Below are 20,060 nucleotides of genomic sequence, written 5' to 3' on the forward strand. Positions count from 1 at the left end.
AGCAGTTTTTAGAACCAGCAGCTAAATCGCCGATCGTTATCCATGATGGCTGGCAAATCAAAATAGTGAGATAAACTTATCGTCGTCTGCTGTTTCGTCTGCGGCTGCGTTTTTTTATCTGTCTGATACCAGTAATTTCTTAAAATTTGGTAGTTCTATATAAAATATTATTGCTTGAGAAATTAAATGGTAAACGATTTAATTTTCAAAGTAAAACCATTGAATGGGAAATATTATATTCCCTACTCACTGAGTAAATCCATTTCCCTGGTAATCCAGTTGTCAACTTTCAAAGTTTATATGCTCTTCAGAGTGATTAAGTCTGATAATTGATTAATCAAATACAGTGTATGAGAAATTTCATAATTAATTAATTAATTATTAAAATGAAATTTGTAACCAAACAGTTTGATTGTAACTTAAGGCTAAACATTTTCCAATTGACAAGTTCTAAAATGACCTGCCGCAACGGGCCAATATTATTGGTCAGCCATCATAGATAACGTTCGGCAATTTAGCTGCTCGTTTTTTAGATAATATAAAATTTTAACTTTTCAGAAAAGCAACGCCATCTGGTAAGGCTTTGGGAATTTAAAATTTGATCTCTAATGGCGTTCAAAGGGTCAATAAATATTAATTATTTACCTACATTTAAATTTTGTTGTTTTTAGCTGTTCCAAATTTTGTGTTCTTAATTTTTTGAAGAGCTTCATATTTTTAGTGGTATGATTAACATACTAATATTTTAGTCGATTATGATTTAGTAACACATTAAACAAAAGCTGGCCAGCAAAATGCTAATGAGGTCAAACGATGGTCAAAACTGACTCCTATTCACATTTAGAAATTTTGTGGGTCAAATGTGTTTTAACCCGAATAGGGCTAAAAGCATAGGTCGTTTGCGGAAGTTAGTGATTCCATGACTCTTTGAAAGTGCAGTATCCTTTGCGTGGTCAGAAATGCTTATAACAGAGTAACGCATTGATGTAGTTATAATGGATTTCTTGGATTTTATCCGAAACGGGGCTGTTATTGATAAAAAGCATCTATACGAAGCTACTAGTAAATTTAGTTTTTGGGTTACAAAGAGGTTGGTAATTTGAATGGTAGTTTTGAAGGTCCCTTTAGAACAATGCCCACCTGACTATACGTGTCCAATCTGTCCAGAAGCATACATTAATTTCATAGACAACAAGTTGCATCTAAAATAAAGAAGATTCTAAACTCGCTTCATTTGTAAATTTGTGAGTTAGTGATAGGCAATTACTGTCTTAATTTCTTACTTTCTTTCACAAATTAAATTTCTGTAACTATTTACAGGAACGGATAAAAATATACATAACCTTATTGAGAATAATATCAATTTGGAGGACTCTGGTTCATACAGTGCACGAAAGAATTGTCGGTTGCCGAGCTCGAGCCCTGGTTCATGACCTTCTGTAATCTCTGTCCACTTTAATACTGCGGGCCATCAAATAGTGAGTTAATCATATTGTTTGTCTTTTTTTGGTGGGGGATAGCATTTAGCTACAACTTGACTTTGATTTTTGGAGTTCGTTATGTGTTTTAGTAAAATTGACGCAAAAAGATAAGCGCCTCTTGTGGGGAAAATACGAAACTTAAAAAGAAATTGTCCGGTCCTACGCCTTGGCGCGTTTCCCTGCACGAGTACACTATGATGATTGGTGGTTATAATAATAATAATCAGCTAGGCTAATACCCAAGGCACCACCTTAGGCCTAAGTCATCAAGTGACTTTTAAAACCATTATTTAAGGTGGTAAGGTTACAATGCGTAAGAGAGTGGTGGAAAGCCCATCATGCCAAGTGAGCCAACAGCTCCAAACACCTAGGAGCAACAAACACAGAAGTCCACACAAGGAGAACGCAACCCGTCAAATTCGTGCATTTTCTCGCGTACAGTTTTCATTGGTTAGACGCTTTAGCGCCTGCTGCCGTCGGAAGGGGAAAATTCGGAAATTGTCTTCCCCCTTTCCGTGAAACGTTCAGTGTAAAAGCTCATCCAATGATATTTGTACACAACACCGTGTTAGCATGTTTTAAGGCTAGCTGCGTTTGTTGCTCCTAGCCTACACTAACTATTACCGTTAACCTAAACACATTTTTATGGGAGGAGAAAACCCCTGAAACCAGTGGGGAGATTAATTGCAAACTCTACGCAGAAGGAGTGGTTCCGTTTTCTTACCGCAAGTTGGAATCGAACCCGGCTCGTCTTGCTGCGAAGAGAAAGTTCTAACCACTCCGCCACCATACATATTTTACAGGGACTAACACACTTATGTGACTGACGTAAACAAAAACTCTAGACTAGTGTCTAATTTCGAGCCCCTCCGAAATTTACATTTATAAGACAAAATTACTTTTTTAAGTCTTTTACGCCGTTTGGTTCAGATTTGAAGGTTAATTTAGCCATATTTGGTAAGAGCACGTTGAGACCAATCGAATGATACCAATATCAGGTCATAATAAGGCTGCGTTCAACAACTCTCAACGAATTATCTGAAAAAATATTTTCGTAGAGACCGTTGCTAACGTGACGTAGGATCTTTTTGAACACTTTTTAAGCTTGTTGTCAATTTTGTAAAAAATCGTCTGTTGCGGCGTCTGCAGCTAGCCTTACTCCGTGCTACGACGTCACGTGACTGTTCAGCAACGGAAATACCTGCTCTTACAGCCGATGACTTCGTTGCTCAACGGACAGACAACGTGACGTCAAAACCGGAATTAAAAAAACCCGTTCAGTAAATAACCGCTGACTGTTGAGCTCAGCGCTAAGCTTTTTTTAGAGTTACTGAACGCAGCCTAAATATATTGAAGCCCAGCTCGCCTATGACGTCGTGAATCGCGGGTAGCGGAGAGGGTATTGACGGAGGACACGTTGACGCATAAAAACCCCTCCGAGAAGGAAACTGGTCATTATTGGGCTTATTAAGCTCGCAGGAAGAGTTTGGAAGATATGCAAGGGAGCGCATATCGAGGGGCAGAGAGAGAGCGAGAGCGAGGAATTCGTCGGATAACATTAAAGTATCATCACAACAACCCCTCGGCGGAAATTTCCTCGCATTATCAACAGAGGGCGCTCGAGACGCCGCGTTTTCTTCCATTATATCGCCCCCTTCCTTCTTCACTCGTACACTAAGTTCTATATATTTTTAAGCGTCGGGCAATATGGGATCTCGTATGGGACGCCGGCGTACAATCTCGCCTGTCTCCACGTATAGCTCTTGGGTATCATTGGGAATTTGTATTTATACGTGGACAACATGGCTGGTACGTCGCGTTATTCGCGGGGGTTGCTTTTGATCCAAGATAACATGGTCGTATACACGCATTCTGAGCTCGGGTTTTTACCAGAAAGAATAATCGGGCGAAGGGTGGATAGGATTCTGGAGTATGGTTCGCCGTATTAGACTGACAGAAATTTGATTAATGGCCGAATTGCCGCGGTTAGATCGTGGAGACTGGGGAGAGCTTCTTCGAGCCCCTACAATGCGAGCTTTTCCGCGTTGCTCGATGTTGTGATGGGTAAAATATCTTCGTGGTAAATTGTCGACTTTTAAATTTTAAGCCTTCAAATTTTCTTTCAAGAATGTGGGGAAAAGGTGAATTTAGATTTCAAGGTATAAAACGTAATAAAAAAAAGGTATTTTTATTTAAATTTTACCACGTTTGAAAGATTTTACCACGTTGTTGGTCTTTTCAGTTTATATAGAGCCATCTATTGGCCAAAGCTAGAAGCTCATAATGTGCAGTATTTAATAATCAGCTAGGCTAATACCCAAGGCATCATCTTAGGCCCAAGTCATCTAGTGACTTTTAATGCCTTTAATTCAGGTGGTTGGGTGAAATTCCGTAGGTGGGTGGTGGCAAGCCCTTCATGCCTTGCGAGCCAACAGCTCAATTCAGGTGGCCGGGTTACAATGCGTAGGAGGGTGGTGGCAAGCCTTTAATGCCACACTAGCCAACAGCTCCCTATACTAATTATTAGCGGGCGATTTGCTATTACATAACCCAAAGCAGATTTTGGCGATATCATTTACGTACTGTTCATTTTAGCTCTTCTTAAAAAATCACTATGTTAATATACGTAGATAAATCAACAGTTTTTCGTCCATTTTCAAGTGTCGTTGCAATTGAAGAAAAATTAAAATTTAACATAATTTGGTGTAAATTTTGATTTTTACTCTCACGGGCTTGCGTGAACAGTACTTCAATTGTGTAAAAATAGAGGAAACTAATATAGAATTTATTGGTAACGTCATGGGGGAGGTCAAAAACAAGAAGTACATAAATACTATAGGTTATATTCCCTTTAAGAAAATATTTTCATAGTGCGAATTTTGATAAACAATCAAATCACCTTCAATTCGATTTTACGTTGATCAACTAAAATATAATGCTAATAAAGTTCAATCAACCTAATTCAATCAATTTAAAAATAATAATTTTTTTCGAAAGAAAATACAAAACAAATCCGGCTATAAAAGTGACTCGTGCATTTTCAAGCGTAACGTAGAACACGCGAAATAAGGTCCAAAAAATATATAGTATCAGAATAATTTAGTCCAAAGCCTTGCGTGATCGAGCTGGGAAGAGCAGGCCACGAAGACCACTTTAGCCAATGAATTTCAAGAAAATTCGGCGCTCTATTAGACTGAAAACACTTTTACTTGGATTAAGTTGTTAAAGAAGGCCTTCTTCAATTTGAGAGAAAGCTCCCACTTCTGCGCGAGGAGGAAGCGGAAGGTGTGGTGGAACCGACGACGACGCTATAGATCTCTACCAGACCAAATTCCGCTCTATAAAAACAGCTCCAGTGCCGCGCTGCAACTTTTATATATTAGCCTGATTGAAACTCTATAAAAGCTGTGGGCTGCAATGGGGGATGGAAATAAGTCCACCCCCTTTGGTCCATCCTGCGCCGAGTACTTGTACTTGCTTTCAACACCTTCAAAAAGTCTTCCGTTGACTTTCTTAACTGTACGTAATTATCAGGAGTTATAGCTTAAAAATATATTTAGCTCTTTTATAATTTATTTCTTGAAAACGGTGAACCTTAACCATAGTATGGTTAATTATTTTAAATACTTTTGATTTAAGTTTATATTGTCTCTTTAACTGCCCTTATCCAACTCATACCATTTAGCAGAGATGCAAAAATGGGCGATGTTTTGTAAATAGTCATCTTAACCTTGACCTTTTAAATGGCGATCTCGACCTTCAAAATTTTAATATGGAAAATATACCAAAATTTTATAATAAAAAATGGTTGATATAAACAGGACGATCATGACCTTGAAAATGGTAATATCGACCTTCAAAATTTTAATATGGAAAATATACAAAAATTTTATAATAAAAAATGGTTGATATAAAAGAGGACGATAATGACCTTGAAAATTTTAATATGGAAAATATACCAAAATTTTATAATAAAAAATGGTTGATATAAACAGGACGATCATGACCTTGAAAATGGCGATCTCGACCTTCAAAATTTTAATATGGAAAATATACCGAAATTTTATAATACAAATAATTAATATAAACAGGACGATCATGACCTTGAAAATGGTAATCTCGACCTTCAAAATATTTATATAGAAAACAAAGAAATTTTAATAATAATAAGTAATATGACCTTGAACATTTTAACACTAATGCCACATTGTAATTTTAGATAAGTTATGAGTCATGTTAAGATTAAAACCACTCTTGAAAATAAGACAGGGTCTTATTGTCTGTTTCCCTTGACGTTCTCCGTAGTGGTTCTCAAGTTCCTTCTCTGGTAATTTGCGTAGAACGTGCACTTTTCACTACAAAAATGATTTTAATACTTCTGTCAAGTTTCTGTGGCACTTTTCATAAAATCCAATTCAATGAAATTTCACATTGAAAACAAAATATACAGAAATGGTTTATAGAGTAGGCTAAATATCTCAATAATTAGTAAATTTAATTTTTATTTTATCAATAACATAAAAGATTTGAAATTAATACGATATCATTAGTTATTAATTTATATTTATTTATAATAATAATCAGCTAGGCTAATTCCGAAGGTACAATTGTATGATCAAGTCAGCAGATGGCTAGGAGGTTGGTGACAAGTCCTTTACGTCAGACGATCCAAAAGCTCCCTACACTCACCATGACAGTTAAGACCTTTTCACACGAGCCAACTTTTCAAATCAAAATGCTGAGTCAGAAAAATGAATCAGTGATCCATTTTTTTTTCGCGTCCTTTTTTGGTGGATCAACTCATCGAACTTTTATTCACACGAACCAACTAGATGAGTCAACTCGAGTGGAGTCAACTAGTTGGGTCAAAAAGTTGGCTGGTGTGAAAATTAAGGCCTTTAGCCTTAGCAGATTTTTGTGTAAAGGAAACACCAAAGAACACGGCTGGAAAACCTTTTTAATTCAACGCAAAAGTAGCTGTTCCGAGTTATAAGTAAATAAATAAATAAATACTAATTTGCTAGGCTAATACTCAAGACACCACCTTAGGCCTAAGTCATCAAGCGACTTTTAAAGCCGTTAATCCAGGTGACCGGGTTACAATACGTAGGAGGGTGGTGGCAAGCCCTTCATACCACGCGAGCCAACACAGCTCCCTACTTATGGAAGGGGAAATCGAAGAGCTCGGTGGAAAACCCCTTAAACTCAACTCGGAAGGAGTTGTTCCTAGTTTTCACCCAGTGCCACAAGCTGGGATCGGACCCGGCTCCTCTTGCTGCGAGGCGAAAGTGCTAACCACTCCTCAAACAAAATCGCAATTTAACTAGAAAAAACAAGTAACTTTTACTTGGCTCTTTACGAAATGAATTAATCTTAGATATTGAGAAGCAAGTGGGGGCTGTACAAAAGGCGCCTGTTTTTACGAGTTTCCCTCGATGCTTAAAACAATCCGGAGAAGGCAACTTCTCCTACTCCCGGGGGACCCCACGGCCAACCCGTGTTCTAGCTCCAAAACTAGCCGAAAATTATCTACCATCTAGTCTCCCCATCCACCGGGGAATATGGACAGAAAATAATCTCAGCTTCTTGCTTCTTCTGTATTTTAAAACAATTGACTGTTCGTTTTTGTTTGGCCGCCCAGCGTTAACCTTTTTGTAATTTTCTTAAAAGCTAATACCACTGCAACGTTTTACTAAATTTCTTAACAGTCCGCCTGTACGTTCTTATTTACAGACTACATGGAGGTTAGGATTGGCTTTAGATTGATTATGATGGGATAGATCGAAGTCTCTTCTCTAATATATCGTGTTTGTCCATTAGTTGCATTTGGAAATAGGATTGGTAAATATAATGCAGTTTAAATTTTCGTCTTTTCCGTTTTAGGGTTAAATTCGGCAAATTTTGTTTCTCGACTCTATCGCCATCTTTCGAAATGTTGAAGAATCATATTTGAACACACGACTATATCTGAGAAATCGTTAGAAAGAAATAACTTTGCTCTAAAATTTTATAAATATAAGATCGCCATTTTGATGGTCAAGATGGCCTTCTCAAGGTCGATATTTCTATGTTTTTAGTTTTTTTTTATTATTAGATTATCATATTTTTGAGATACAAGTTTTGAAGGTCAAGATCGTCCATATATTTGTCGCGAAATTAGAAGATTAGGTCCGATTCTTATTCTGAGATTTCAGGTGTACTAAAAATAGTATGTAATTGTTTCTACCATACAGCTATTCGGCCGAGCGAATATTTATCTTAAAGATCAGCGGTGATAAGTTTAACAGTTGTTGGGAAAAGTTCATTATTAATTTTAAAACGTAATTATTTAATTTATTATTAATTATTTATTTTGTTGATCTTAGTCAAACAATGAAGCTTATCAATAGACAGGTAAAACGTGAACGGGGAACTTGTAGTTGAGTGTAGACTGTACAGAATAAAGCTACGTTGATACTCCTTCAAGTTCCAACGTTCACGTTATCTAGCTCCTGCTTGTTTATATATCGTGTACAAAGAAAATATTAAAGAGGTAACTAGCTACATTTAAAATTTTATTTATGTTTTGCTTTTTAAAAAGAAATTTACATAGTGAACCCAAAAACTACATGACAAAAAGGTATCATCTGATGTTTTACTGAAATTTCCAGCTTTTTGGAGCAATCTAGGGTTAGGATGTTAAAGGTAATAGTTAGTGTAGGGAGCTGTTGGCTCGCGTGGCATGAAGAGCTTGCCACCGCCCTCCTACTCATTGTAACCCGGCCACCTGAAATAATGGCATTAAAAGCCGCTTGATGACTTAGGCCTAAGGTGGTGCCTTGGGTATTAGCCTAGCTGATTATTATTATTAGTTCAATTTCTTAATTATTAATTATTAATATTTACTGTGAGTCATTTCTAGGAAGGTCCCACAAATGTTTGGTGGACTTCAGTTATTAAGACTAAATAGTCAGGGTGAATAATTAGTTTTCAAATTGAATATTTATCTCGTTAGAGGGGCTTACTTTTTTTTACTATGACGTCAATTCTACTTTACTCCACACATAATGATAATTATTTTGACTAACTATCGCACTTAATATATAAATTAATCAATGATAGGCCAAATATAAGGGTCCATCCACTTTAGCATAAGAAAAATATAAAATTAAGTCAGGGTGGGATGAAATTCTCGCTTATGTACCGTCGCTTGATGTCTTAGGCCTAAGGTGGTGCCTCGGGTATTAGCCTAGTTGATTATTATTATTATTATTTTTTTGATAGCCTAGATTCGCTTAAAGTTTAATCCAAACGTTAAACACTAAAATGGCCAACCCCGAAAAACGTTGTAGTATCTAGCGGAAGCCCATAGCCTTTGTTGTTGTTTTTTTGATTTTTGATGGGGGTTGTTTGGTAGTAAAAAGAAACGGGTTGACCCTGCCGAATACACGGAGCAGGAAATAGCTGTGACGAAAAGTATGAGCAGACACGGAATCCAGAAAGAGAGAGAGCGAGCAGAACGTGGCTGGGAAAAGAAGTAGGCACTGGGCAGAGGGCAAACGCTTGGGAATCTGATTCCAGCCATCCATCATGGGGTAGCAGTCCCCGATTTGACCCCCTCCGCGAACCCCTTTTATTCGCCCCCCCCCCTCCGTCATCCCGATAGTCCCGCACCCTGGGTTCTTCCGTATACCATCGAGGCTTAGTGACTTCACCTACTCGACGCGTCTGGGCGGGCGAGGGCTTCTTTAAGCCTTGGCGACATTCTTGGAATAGGTCTCAATGGCTCGCAGTCAAGTGGTGGTTTTTATAGGCCAATATCCTTCTGGTCGCCCTCTCCCTCACCGCTATATAGAACCGTTTACCGGGCGAGGGAAAATGCGTTTTCTCCTTTTTTTCCCGATGCCCAAAGCTTTATACTCGCGCGTAAACGGTATAGTCCGTGGAGCGAGCTGTTGCTATGGTTACCGGTACCTCGCATTTAAAGGCGACATTTCTCTTGTTTTTGCGTCTTTGCGGATTCAACGGCACGGTTTCCAGCTTTGGAACCCCGTCCGGGAATTGGGACGTAATTGGGATGTTCTTGAACCTCTTCTATACGTTTCGCGACTCGAGACAGGCAACGCTACGTGATTGTTATAAATACCTAAAAAAATAATATAATTTTGTTAAATATTACAGATTTGTTTTAAGTTTTATATTTAAAAAACAAAGGTTTTCACTAATGTACTGGAAACAGATAAGTATATCCATAAGTTAAATATTTGGCTAGTGGAGTGGTGGAGTGGTTAGCACTATCGCCGCGAAATAAGAGGAGCCGGGTTTGATTCTAGATTGTGAAAACTCTGAACCACTCCTTCTGCGTAGAGTTTGCAAGTTCTTTCCACACTGGTTTAAGGGGTTTTCCCGCGAGTTCTTCGGATTCCCCTTTCCATAAAACCTGTTGGCTCGCGTGGCATGAATTAGGGCTTGCCACAACCCTCCTACGCATTGTAACCCGGCCACCTGTTTAAGGCATTATAAGTCGCTAGATGACTTAGACCTAAGGTGGTGCCTTGGGTATTAGCCTAGCTGAAAATAATATTCCGTACAACGATTTAAAATGCGTTGTACTGGTTTTGTTTTCCATAAACGTGTTTTTAAAAATCAGAGGAACCTGCTAATGTGCAAGTTTCAAGCCTTTAACATTAGCAATATCTATAAGAGATGTAAAATTAACTATTCATTTGCGTGTGCGTTGAATATACGTAATTTTTCCTATACAATACTAAGAACGTAGTTATAAAACTGGTTATAAATATGATCGTTAAGAGAGGATAATTTTGATAGATTTAAATTTTCCTGACGCAAAAGAAGACAATGTTTGGTCTTAACTATCGTACACGTATTAAATTGAATAAATTATTAGAACCGACCACGTATTCAACCGCGCGTGTTCGCCATTAGAGCGTATAATCACCCATAATCATAGTCAAATTAGCCACTATCAAATTCTCCGTCCAATTTAATGTGCCCTTTCCATAAGATAGTAATTCCTGCCATGTATGAAGCTTATATCGTAAAAAGCTAGACGGCCTATTTTAGAAAGCTTTTTACACGGAAGACCTCAGTCATAAGCATTCTAGTCAATGCCCGCTACGCTTGGGTGACACATAAACGAGACCTTAAGGGAAACCGTACCTTCTCCCCGCCTTTATTAACGCTGCCCTTCGACCGTGGGGTTTGGTTAAGAGACACGTGTCTGCCCGTGTTAAGTTTTCCTAGCTTTCTCCCCAAAAAAGCTCTTTGATAATCCGCGACAATTGGTGCTGTCCCGACGCCCTCCGCACTCTTCGGTAGAGGGGTGGTCTTGACGGCGCTGACTCGAAGGCGTGCCTGTTTGTACGGAAGGATATGTGACAAGCTTCACGGCGATGACTGATGACAAATGGCGTATGGTCTACTAAAAGTTGTTCCTAGACCCGTCCCATAATGCCTTTCGCGGGTTTTCCGCGGCGCTCGCTTTCTACATATTCTATCCTTTAGCGGCTTAGACGCGCGTGCCGCGTTAGCCGTATTCCAAATGGCTCTCCAAAGATTTGAATCCCCATTCCTTTTTTTTCTGGAGAGAGGGACTATATTTTTCTACTTTCTACAATACCTTTCGTTTTCTAGTCTGTTGAAGCTTGTACGCCGGATTTGGCAATGGTGGTTTTAAAGAGTGAATTCTAGGGAGCGTAGTTACGTGTTTCTGATGGCTGATTTAGTTTGGTTTGCTTGGTTAAATTTGAACTTCTCTTAACCTTAACCTGTATACTTTGCGAAAAATCTAGACTAATGGTCTGGAAGTGGAATTTACACTTTTCTAATAGATTTTAAAATCGAAAACCCCATCGATATTTTACTTAAAAATTTCATAATACATTTAAACATATTTAAAAATGAGCTCGAGACTTGGGAAATGACGGTAGGGTCATAAAAATTATGATATCCTTCATAATAACACTCATTTCATCACTCGATAGAATCGCGAAATTAAAATTATCATTCATTTCATAACTCGATAGATGCCTGACATTAATAATGACATTCATTTCATCACTCAAAAGAATCCTGACAATAAAAACATTCATTTCACAACTCAATAGAATCGCGAAATTAAAAATAACATTCATTTCATCACTCGATCGAATCGCGAAATTAATAATAACATTCATTTCATCACTCGATCGAATCGCGAAATTAATAATGACATTCATTTCATCACTCGATCGAATCGCGAAATTAAAAATAACATTCATTTCATCACTCGATCGAATCGCGAAATTAAAAATAACATTCATTTCATCACTCGATAGAATCGTGATTTGAATCATAACATTCATTTCATCACTCGATAGAATCGTGATTTGAATCATAACATTCATTTCATCACTCGATAGAATCGTGATTTGAATCATAACATTCATTTCATCACTCGATAGAATCGTGATTTGAATCATAACATTCATTTCATCACTCGATAGAATCGTGATTTGAATCATAACATTCATTTCATCACTCGATAGAATCGTGATTTGAATCATAACATTCATTTCATCACTCGATAGAACCGTGGCTATAATTAAAACATTCATTTCATGACGTGGTAGAATTATTGCAATTATGATTTAATTAATTTCCCAACTCTGTAAGGTCGGCCAACTTTCATATATTTAATTTCATCATTCGGAGGAATTATGGAAATTTTTATATCATTCATTTCATCACTTGATAGAATCGTGACAATTATCATGTCATTGATTTCATCACTCTTTAGGGTCATGGCTATTATGATATCATCCATTTTATCACTTGGTAAGATCATAGCTATTATTATATCATTTATTTCATAACTTTCGTACTTCTACTTCAAATTTAAAAAAAAATACATTTTTATCTAATTTTTTTATAAATTTGAGCGTGTTGCTAGTTCAGCGTTACCCAATATCCACCAACTTCGTAAGAAAAAGCTGGTATCTGCCTATACCTTGAAAGGCGCAATATGCAGAGCCTATAGGCGAAAAAGCGAGTGGTAACAAGCTAATTTACATTCATCGTAGCTCCAATTCTGAAAATGCCTTTATTCAAAGTGACCCGCACCCCCGAAAAAGGAACGCACCTATTTCGTATCCGGACCCCGGAAGCTTAGTAAAGCCCCTCCTTGTTACTGTTAGCCATTACCATTGCTCTTAAATTTTTTTTATCTTGACTGTAGGGGAAATCCAATGTCGATCGACGGTAGTATTTTAAAACTTGAATCGGGTAAAGTATACTCGGACTTACCACGCGGTAAGATCCGAGGTGGCGACGAACTCGTCGAGGGTGGCTACTTGGGTAAAAAAGAGGCCCCGCCTGAATTTTTATTGCGCCATCTATGTTTAACTAGAGATAGCGGAAAGACTTTGCAAAGCTTCCACGGCGCCCAGAAAATTTTTGCGAATTGCATAGCAGTAAAAATAAAGATAGAGGAATGGCTAATGCCCCGGCCGCAACTTTGAAAATCCTATACTAATGGAGTTCTGCCCCTGTATATTTGCTTCTTCGCTGGGCAGTTTTTAGCCTCCCTTAGTTTTTTTTACTTCATTTTTCTCTCTAAATGCGTTTCCCGCTAGAGTGCGTTTTATTTTATGGTTTAATTTTCTTGGTTTTCCAGTTAAAATGTTTATCTTTGCTCGCTGCAAAAAATTCGACTTTAAAAATTGAAATGGCCCCGAAAATGGTGTCTTTGGATATAATGCTATATTGCTGAATTTATATTAGCAAATTCCATTTAACAAAGATAGTAAAAATGTATTTATTATTTTTTTTTGATTGTTTAGATGTTATTCTTTTAATTAGTTTAGTTTCCTGAATGTCGTACTAACAAGTTAAAGAAATATCTGATTGTCCCTAGCGATCCTACTAATATTACTGTTATAAACTTTAACCTCGAATATCACACACTACAAATGAAAATTTAATATTTAAGATTCATAGTGTATCGGTTCATCTAGCTACGTTCAAAATTTAATTCAAATAGGCTAATTTTTACTATGTCTAAAACGATGACCAACATCGTCCGCGAAACGGAAATTTCGTTCGGGTACGCTCGCTTCGCTTTAATCCAATGCAAAAAAAAAGCCCATAATATTCCGACGTTTCATTTTTTATTCGAAATTTTTCCAAAGTACGTTAACTAGGAGATGATGAATATTGTACATCAAAATAATCGTATTTAAGACAGATTTAATAATTAAAATGTATAATTAAAAAACGTTTACATTTTAAATATAATTTTAAAATTACTACTAAATAAAATAGGAAAGCTACCCAAAAAATAATTTTCCTGTACTACTCGTTCACATGGAAGATAAATATAACAATTAAAATATAAATATGAAAATACCATTAAATTTTAAATTTATTTTAAAATTTATTTAAAAATTAAACAAAATAAAATGGAAAAGCTATACAAAACGTATTTTCCCGCACTACGCTTACGTATGGAAGATAAATATAATAATTAAAATATAAATATTAAAATATCCTTAAATTTTAAATTTAATTTAAAATTAATTTAAAAATTATGGTAAATAAAAGATACGCAGAAATTTGACATGTCCCCAAGGACTTCAAATCCGGCATAACACAAAGACCAGAAATCTGATTAAGTTCCGCTAGCACTGCATGATAAAAAATAAACTAGAGGAATCCGTAGGGGAGGAGGGTGACCAAGTTTACTTTATTTTCTTACTCAGTGCCTTTGCCACCCTCAAGGGTCTTCGTTATATATGCATTAAAACATTTCTACATTACAGGGTACACTTCTCCCCCATCTCTCTTGGAAAAAAAGCTTATTAAAATTCAGAGAAAAAATCTCTTGCAATTCTGGCCAGCTAGTTTGTTTTTAAAGGGACGTCGGCCATTAGGCGTTAGGTCTTTCATATAAGCTTATTGCTGCGGGCTTAGGCTTCTCCTGCCCCCTAGTGGCAGTGATGGGAAATACTTTCCAATGTATCCGAATTTATATGTATATATATATTTTATTTTCGGAGCCCCTCCGTCCTTGTATAAGCCGGCTAAAAACAGGCGCCCATCGCCTTTAATACGTTATATGCCACTACCTATTCGTACGAATGTAATTTAAAAAGTTGGGGCTCCGCTACTTTTTTCTTTACGTTTCGCGAGTCCCGCCGCACCCGCCGAAGACTTCGCCTTCTTTCGGACCTTCGGCGCTAGTGTTAGGTAGAGACGGACTCGGTTTCCCCGTTATAGGTTATATAACCCGGACGTATATCTTTAGGAATTTCGGATTCGTTTGGCTGGGTGGGAGTTTGTGTTTCTACAAATCCGCCCCACCTCGGTCTCTCCCTCAGTCCTCGATCTGGTCGTTCTTATTTAAAAAAAAAATACCCTGATGTCCAAAGTTTCGTTCAGATTATTATTTTGTGTTGTTTGGAATAACGTGGATATCGCGACGAGATCCTTATTTTAGGCTAAACTAACTTGGTATCGTTTAGGATTTTGCTGAATTAGTTAATTTTGGCTGATTCTAAGCAGGGATTAATAACAAAAAACAGCTCAGAAAATCACTTAAGTAAAACCCTAATTTACACTACAATATTTTCTTTTTCGAATAACGTGGGTATCACGATGAAACTTTTATTTTAGACAAAATTACGTTGATATAGTTTATGATCTTGCTTAAATAGTTCGTTAGATTTGATTTTAAGCGATAATCTAAAACTAAGACTAGAAAACCTAAATTTAAGCTATTATATTTCATATTTACATGTTTGAAATAACTTTGGTATCACGACGACATCTGTAGTTTAGACAAAACTACATTCGTATAGTTTCTGATTTTCTAAATTAATTTATTTGGTTGGATTTTAAGCGGGAATCTAAAAAAATGACCAGAAAACTTTGTTAAGAGAAACCAAATTTAAAACGTTATATTTCTTATTTACGTGTTTCGAATAAAGTGGGTATTGCGACGACACTTGGAATTTAGACAAACTATATTATTAAAGTTTCTGAATTGAAGTGATTTCAATAAATTAGTTAATTAGGAATCTCAAACAAAAAATTTAAAATATTCAATTTCGTGTATTTATTTAAAAAACTTTCCGATATATAAATTTTTTAAAAGGTTTATTGAGTTTGACAACTCAAGAAAACAAAATACGGGAAGCTTATCCGTCTAAATTATGGCGTATCTCGGTATAACTGATCCTTCAAATCTTATAAAACTCAGTGGGCTGGATATTTATCTTAGTAAAACTCAGAATCTTTAGCTATAATCCGATGATTGTACCATTTCTAATCTCATTTGTCGAATCAACCCTAAAATCGTGTTACCATGACAACGCCGAATTGCATTTCTAGTTTGAAACGTAATTAAAGAAATGGAAACGCTTTTCTATCTGGATAAGAATTAGTGTTGTTAATTTTCCGGGAAAATAAAACGCGGAAAATTTTCCGCAATTCGGAAAAATAAAAAATTTAAACATAATTTACTTTTTAAGGGTTTTTAAAGTTTTTAACTTTTTATCGATATAAAATGTCTAATAACAGTAAACGTACTACAATAAATTAATAGTGTTACATTGTTAATCAGGTTAAAGCTAATCTAGAGGTTTAGTTTTACTTGAGAATAAAAAAAAATTAGGTGAAAATCTAGCTTTATTTAAATTTGCAAACGATATATTAGACTAATCATGGAATGAAACCTTTTTTTTATTTTTTTCGGAAAAATACGCAAATTTTTCCAGAAAAAGGCCTCGGTCATTTTCCGTGGAAAATTTTCCGACTTACAACACTATTAAAAATCCTTACAATTTCTGAGAAATGTTCTTGTGCGAATGCAACCCGATGGACTTTATAATAAAAACAGGGCTGCGAGGAGAAGACGAGAATTCGGGGGGTGTCTGGGAGAGCCCCTATAATTCCAACTCCACGGCAAGACGCAAGATATTATAAGTATATGGAAGTGTAGTTGTATAGGTACGCAATCTTACAATAAGTTACTTTCAGACGCGGAAACTTCAAAGAGGCATTTTTTAAATAAGAGAAACCAAAATAAGTATTTTCTGCTTTTCATTTTGAGGTCTGTGACTTAGCTGACATTTTCGCCTACTCAAAACGGACGTAGACTTCACCTCAAGCCGCTTAGTCTTCAAAGATCGACTAAGACGTGGTCGAAGTTTAATATGGTCTTTTTATTAGTGGCCTTTTTCATAGCGCAGCGTAGAACCGCCATTGTTGCCTTTGCGAGCTCTGTTGGTAACTATCGGCTTTTGCGATGGCTGTACCCTCGTGTAGCTTAATGGTATTGGTGTATAAGAAACGTCGGTAGTGCCCCCTACGTTCTTTCGTTGGGATTTTGTTTTCGAATTTGTCTTAACTGGCGCTATTTCTCTCTCTCTCTCTCTCTCTTTCTCTCACTCTCTCTCTCTCTCTCTCTCTCTCTCTCTCTCTCTCTCTCTCTCTCTCTCTCTCTCTCTATCTATATATATATATATATATATATATATATATATATATATATATATATATATATATATAAGCCTACAAACAATTTTTACTTATTGTTTTTATCAAGAAGAAATTGCCTTTTATTAAAGTTCTGCTATTGCTAATACCTCCTTCCACTAGCTACCACCCTCATGCACTCGAAAAGGTCAAAAAAAATTATTTAATTCCGAGCCTTTCTTTGTATTGGTCAAATATATTTTATTTATTAAATATATTTTTTAACTTCGTACCACGTTCGGGGAAATGTAGTTTTACCCTTAATTTAATTTAATATTTATTTTATTAAACTTTTAATTTATCTTTAAATGCTGCTTCGTAGTATAAAAATCAGTATTATGCAATTTTGTTTTGACTAGTCGAAATAATTTATAATGTAATGCCCCTTTCAATCAACATCTCCCTGAGCACCGGTGCGTAGCGTGTGGAACACTTCTACAGGAGGTAGTAGGCCAAATCTTCATCTTTGTACAAATGTATTTAATTATTTCACTATACATTCTAATACTTGATTTTTTAACTATAATTAGTTTTACGTAATTATTTTCGTATCTTTAGAAATATTTCATTTTTAACCATAATTAGTTTCAAATAATTATTTTCGTATCTTTAGATATATTTCATTTTTTAACTATAATTAGCTTTACATAATTATCTAACTATATTTAGTTATATTTAATTTTTACCTATAATTAGTAATATTTAGCTATTAATCTATATTTAGTAATATCTAGCTATTTAACTATATTTAGTAATATTTAGCAATTTAACTATATTTAGTAATATTTAGCTATCTAACTATATTTAGTAATAATTAGCTTTTACTAAATTTAGTAATATTTAGCTATTTAACTATATTTAGTAAAAATTAGCTTTTTAACTAAATTTAGTAATATTTAGCTATTTAACTATATTTAGTAATTATTAGCTATTAATCTATATTTAGTAATATCTAGCTATTTAACTATATTTAGTAATATTTAGTCATTTAACTATATTTAGTAATATTTAGCTATTTAACTATATTTAGTAATATTTAGCTATTTAACTATATTTATTAATAATTAGCTTTTACTAAATTTAGTAATATTTAGCTATTTAACTATATTTATTAATAATTAGCTTTTACTAAATTTAGTAATATTTAGCTATTTAACTATATTTAGTAATAATTAGCTTTTTAACTAAATTTTAGAATTTTTAGTTATTTATCTATACTAAAAACCATTTAAATATTTAACTATACTAAGAACCATTTAATTATTTAACTATACTAAGAACCATTTAATTATTTAACTATACTAAGTACCATTTAACTATTAAACTATTTTTAGTAATATTTAATTATTTAACTATACTTAATAGTAACAATCTAAATTTCCTGCCAAACTACAAACAAATTCAACCATTAAAAACATATCAATAATACACTAATTAATATTCGTGCATAATTATCAGAAACTAAATTAATCGAGCTTTAATTGACCTCTAATTAAAAGCGCGGCAAAAGCGTCTTCCCATACGAGCCTCCGCAGAGCGGAGCCCCACCCTGAAACATTTCCCTAACAAAGGCTGGAATGGCGCGGCGCAGTCGGCATAAAAGCGCTAGGTTAAATATCAACGCCACACCTTAGTCTCGCGCGATAGGTCGTCGTTTTTTCCCTCTCTCCTTTAGCCGCTTAATACTGGCGCTATCCCCATTAGAAGAGCCGAAAGAAGCGGAGGAACCCAGAGAGGAAAAAAGTCTCCGGAATGGGCGGGTTATGCCATTAATTCGGGAGCTTCGAAGGAGAAGCCGGCATTTCCATTTTAGCGCGCTATCCAATGAAAATGGGAAGGGGTTAAGGGAGGGGGGCGCGCATGCTAATATCAACTCCGCTCCGTGCATAAGAATGGAGCTCCCACAAGAAGAGGACCCGCGAAGGAAATTAGAGAACGGGCAACGCCCCCGTTCCACCCCCCACCACCGCCACCACCGCCACCCAAAAAACGACAAAAATACAGAGGGGGGTGAATTAAATTGGATTTAAGTCCCCCCCTACAACCCTGCTATTTTTTTTCTTCGGTTTCTTATATATTTTTTTTCTTCTTATTCCTTATATCGTCCATGCTTCTAAACTTTCTTTTCCTATTCCTCCCCTGCTCTTAGTACTTGCCGTTAAAGACGACTAACTTGGTGGTTTTAAATGGCGAATGCAGATGGGTACGGGTTGCGACGATTTACGCCGGGTTTTCGGTGTCCGGTTGTGTTGGTTTTGGAACAATTTTATTCCAACTTGGTGCGTTGTAGCACCCCCCCCCCCCCTCGGTCGCTGGTTTCACCCTGGATTTATTAAGAAATGGTAGAAGGAGGGGGGGGGGGTCTTCGTTGTATAAAAGGGGATGGAAATATTCGCCTTTCAATCCCCCTTTTTTAAAGAAGAATTGGGAGTTGGAATGGTTCTAATTTGTACCAGGTTTGGACTACGTAGATTTAAGAATATATTTTCCTCACGATTTTAATATATATTTTTACGTTTTTAATGTATTTGTTTTTTTTTACGATTTTAACATATTTTTTAAGATTTTAATTTTTTTTTCATTTTAAAATGCATTTTTTTACCTGTTTAAAGGCATTATAAGTCGCTAGATGACTTGGACCTAAGGTGGTGCATTGGGAATTAGCCTAGCTGATTATTATTATTTATTATTAATTATAATAGGTTTTTTTTACGATTTTAATATATTTTTGAACAATTTTAATATATTTTTAACAATTTTAATTATTGAACATTGGAAACAGTAGATTAGGCTTAATGGTTTGAATTCAATAAATTCTACGGTTTTGTTTTTAAATATGCAATTTTCTTCATTCCTTTATTTTAAAAATTAGAAGCAAATTTATTATGTAGAGAGCTTTTTCTTGATTGTTAATTTCATAAAAATGCTAAAATATTTTCGACAAGACATAAATTAATTTAATTATTAAAAAGAACGTGATAATTAAATATTATATTGACATATATTGCGATATTAACGTGAAAATTATTTAATTTGAAGTTATATCTGTATTTTAATAGCTTAAGA

At 35.6% G+C, this 20,060-nt stretch overlaps 1 long non-coding RNA gene across 1 annotated transcript in view; it reads left to right on the forward strand.

Annotated features, from left to right (window-relative positions):
- Positions 1–1,333: 1,333 nt before the first annotated feature.
- The window catches only part of LOC149951915 (uncharacterized), a 125,707-nt gene continuing 106,980 nt past the window's right edge, over positions 1,334–20,060 (forward strand). Inside the window, exon 1 of the long non-coding RNA XR_016479878.1 lies at positions 1,334–1,478. This is a non-coding gene — a long non-coding RNA (uncharacterized LOC149951915). The remainder of the gene's footprint in view (positions 1,479–20,060) is intronic.

This window comes from Leiobunum rupestre, chromosome 3 (assembly GCF_980474605.1).
Source record: "Leiobunum rupestre chromosome 3, qqLeiRupe1.1.hap1, whole genome shotgun sequence".
Classification (NCBI taxonomy): Eukaryota; Metazoa; Arthropoda; class Arachnida; order Opiliones; family Sclerosomatidae; genus Leiobunum; species Leiobunum rupestre.